At 38.0% G+C, this 4,112-nt stretch overlaps 1 non-coding gene across 1 annotated transcript; it reads left to right on the top strand.

Annotated features, from left to right (window-relative positions):
• Positions 1 to 3,424: 3,424 nt before the first annotated feature.
• Trnat-ugu (transfer RNA threonine (anticodon UGU)) lies at positions 3,425 to 3,498 on the top strand. Its single transcript has one exon. It is a non-coding gene; the product is annotated as a tRNA-Thr (tRNA).
• The last annotated feature ends 614 nt before the right edge of the window (positions 3,499 to 4,112 follow it).

The following is a 4,112-nucleotide window of genomic DNA, read 5'->3' as shown; positions in this document are numbered from 1 at the left end:
AGATAAATCTTGTCATCTTAACTTCGGCATGACTTTTAGCGAACTTATTAATCAAAGTTTAAGGGCTGGCACTGGGCAAGTAACTGACGGAGGCTCATTTGTTTCAGTTCAGTTGTAATGCTCACCTGTTCTCCAGATAAGGTTGTGTAGTATATGTCTCAGAAAACTCTCTACCCTTGATGTGTGTTGTGTTAGAGATAATTGGCAGCGATCGACGCTAGCATACTGGGAACAGAGCACCACGGCGGCAGAGAGATGTTTAAGGCCATGTCCTCTCCTTTACATCTTCGGTTATGTTGTCACTTTCGCGTGATTCCATCGTTCCGGTGGAGAACTATAGCATCCAAAGTTCAATTGCATTGTCAAGTTGAGTATATTTCTATGTCACTCCCTGTCTCGTGGATCTCTCGTATTGATTTGAATCCTTGGTCTGCTCGCGTCTATCGCCAATTCACACGAAATATTGAAGCAACCTTATTTTAAGGGAATTGTCATATGGTCATGTTCTAGTTGTAATCATTCTAAGAATATTGTTGATTAATCAATTGAGTAAGTAAATTTGAAGGTCGGTTTGGTCAAAATTAAAGTACCTCCTTAATTGCTTTAATCATTTGTATATAGTTTTGTTATGGAAAGTTGGGTAGCCAAACGTTAAAAAATCTGTTTCTTAGGCTTAATCTGTTTCTCTGCTGATTGGAAGTAATGAGAGTTCTGCTGCGCATTCTATGCACATTTGTACTATTTAAGTAAAGCCTTACCTAAGTATATTTACCTAGTCATATCCAAATTTGAAGTTTAACGGGTCTTGTTCCACGTAAAGAAATTTATTTATTATTTGTCCATCTGATCTGGCCTTATAAGGCAATCTCTTGTATTTTTGTGATTGTGATTTTATAATGCTTTTGATTGTAATAAAATGTGTAGCAACTACAACGGATTACTATTGTGATTTTGGTGTGTCACTACCACAATCCCATTACATAGAGGATGAAATGTTTCATGAAATATTTAATTATGAAAGCATTTTTAAAGCTAAATATATTTAAACCTGAATTTGGCTTCTCGGTTGAAGTAAAAATGAAAAAAATTACATGTCTCACTGTTTTTGATACATTCAATTCATAAGGAGGGGGAATATAGGATGAAATGTTTTATGAAAATAATTCAGTGTGAAAGAATTTTTAAAGATAAATCTATGGAAATTCTGTTATTGAAATATACGTGTTTCACTGTTTTTGGAACTACAACCTCCAAGGAGATGCGATAGGGGCACATGTATCCACTCACTCATCGCCTTCCAGCCCAACCTGCAAAGTATACAGACGTGAAATTTGATGAAGGTGTAAATATTACGCTGAAAGCACCATTTAAGAAGAGATTTTTCGAAATTCCACTCCTAAGGGGGTGAAATATGGGTTGAAAAGTTTTTTTTTAAAAAAAATGTCCCTATGTCACTGTTGAAGCTACAACTACAAAACTACGAAAATTGACATTTGGTTTCTCAGCCAGAAACAAAAAAAAAGGTTTTTATCATTTTCCGAAATTCTTTCATTGGGGGGGGGGATAGAAAAAATAGTGAAGGTTTTTTGAAAATAAATCATTATTAAAGAACTACTAAAGCATTGTTAAAGTTACATCTATGAAAATAGGTAATAGACTTCTCAGTTGGATGTAAAAAGAATGTGTTTCGTTGCTTTTGGAAATTTAACTCATTAATAGAGTGAAATAGGGGATGAAAAGTTTTATGAAATATTTCACTATGAAAGCATTTTTAGAATTAAATGGATGAAGATTTGAATTTGGCTCCTTGGTTCTAAATAGAAGAATACATGTTTAATTGTTTCTGAAAACCTAACTCCTAAAGGGTGTGAGATGTTTCTCAAAATGGTTCATTATGAAAGCATTACTAAATATGTCTGACAATTCGTATTCGGCTCCTCTGTTAGAATTTTTAAAAACTATGTGTTTCAGTGGTTTTGGAACATCGATAGTAAGGGGATGAAAATTTTAATGAAATATTTATTGCGTTATATTAAAATATGTTAAATCTGCATCTATGAAAACCGGTATTTCACTTCTCAGTTATATAAAAGAAATATGTGTTGCGGAATGAAAGATTCTATGGAGATATCACCACAAGAATACAAACGGCTTGACTAACGAAAACCTTCGACTCCAGCTGTCGGCATTGTTTTTTGGTCATTCAGTAAAAGACCATGCTTCAATGGCGTTAAGTTTAGAAAGTGTTGCAGTTTATAAAAGACATAAAAAACGATTAAAGAAAAAAAAACTTTGAAGACCATAAACGGTCTACGCAAGTAAAGAAGCGGATGATAAGTTAGCTCTTTATGCAAATGAGTTGGTCACTTTACGTTAAGAGACATGTCATGCACCAGGAACCAAATATTATAGTTGCTACGATTGGCTAACGGAAAAGTTTTGCAGAATCACGGGAAATCACTTCTGCAAGTGGCTGAGAATCTCGTAATGGATAAAAATTCTGTACTGAGAATTCCAAGGTGGGAGATGCAAATTCCTCGATTAGGAATTGTTAATCCACATGTGAAACCTGAGTACATAATCCCTGTGACATTTTATCAACGGTGTTCCATAGGGACAGGTTCTCATCCAAAAAGTTCGAAAATTCAATTTCTTTGTAGTTGCATTTTTTTTTAAGGTGTACTTGTCCAGACTCTTGGAACGGAAAGGTTTTTTTTTTAATCCGTGCTTAAAAAAATTTCTACAGCCCATTGTTTGAAGCAGTGTCACGACTGCCATGAGCCGCGCGGGGTATCCGCCATGTCTCAAACGCCTTGTCACGGTTCGCGCGGCTCCCCCCGTTGGAGGTTCGAGTCCTCCCTTGGGCATCGTTGTGTGTGTTTGTTGTCCTTAGCATAAGTTAATGTAAGTAGTGTGTAAGCACAGGGACTGATGGTTCAAATGGCTCTGAACACTATGGGACTTAACAATTGAGGTCATCAGTCCTCTAGAACTTAGAACGACTTAAACCTAACTAACCTAAGGACATCACACACATCCATACTCGAGGCAGGATTTGAACCTGCGACCGTAGCGGTCGCACGGCTCCCGACTGAAGCGCCTAGAACCGCTCGGCCACATAGGCCGGTCTATCATGTATTCTAGAGAAGCTGCCCGGTCGTCAGTGGCGCCTGTTCTTTCGAGAACAGTTACTATCTTCATATATATGGTTAAACGTTACCCAGCCATTGACCTTCGTCTGTGCGAATGCGCACAGATTGCCCGAAATCTTACGGGAATCGTCACCTTAGTGTGGGCCAGTATTGAGTGGATGGGCAAACACCTATTACGTACATTACGTTTGCGGATTGTGGCCGGTTGGAAATGTGAGTCTCACGGGAAGCGTGTAAGGGATAAATGCCTGCAGTCGCGGTATTCATCTGTGTCCTCGGTGGCTCAAATGGATAGAGCGTCTGCCATGTAAGCAGGAGATCCCGGGTTCGAGTCCCGGTCGGGGCACACATTTTCAGCTGTCCCCATCGAAGTATATCAACAACACCTGTCGGCAGCTGAGGGTTTCAATTAACTATCAATTGTGAAGGGGATTCGAAGAACCCTTTGCCAGGCACTTAAATGTGATTTGCAGAGTATCCATATAGATGTAGATCAAAGCTCGTCCCGTGACGCACGTGCACAAAATGATTCATACTGCAAACATACTCGCCGATAACACTGACGAATAACGAGTGCTGCATATCCAGGTTAGACAGATCGGCTTTTCCTGCCAAGAAGAACAGGGAGTTGCTATCTAGGAACAATTCCAGCCCGAGGAAGGGTTGAAAAGTGCTCCTTGGATTGCACACTAAACGTAAATAACGAAAATGCATTTTTGGTAAAAATTGGACAAAGCATAATCCTGTGCTCTCCGTATTGCATTAGCCGTTTTGAATATTGAAAATCTTACTGCAGATTCGTGTTCAGCGACATTAAAAATATACATGTAACCCTCAGTTCATGCAAATCGAAGTAATAATATAACTAAAAGGTTTCCCTAGACGTTGAACTTTTTTTTTTTTTTTTTTTTTTTTTTTTTTTTTTTTTTTTTTTTTTTTTTGGAGAAAAAATTTTCTCAG

The sequence above is a fragment of the Schistocerca gregaria genome, unplaced genomic scaffold, assembly GCF_023897955.1.
Source record: "Schistocerca gregaria isolate iqSchGreg1 unplaced genomic scaffold, iqSchGreg1.2 ptg000178l, whole genome shotgun sequence".
In the NCBI taxonomy this organism is placed as follows: Eukaryota; Metazoa; Arthropoda; class Insecta; order Orthoptera; family Acrididae; genus Schistocerca; species Schistocerca gregaria.
This window is presented reverse-complemented; position numbering and strand designations above follow the sequence as displayed.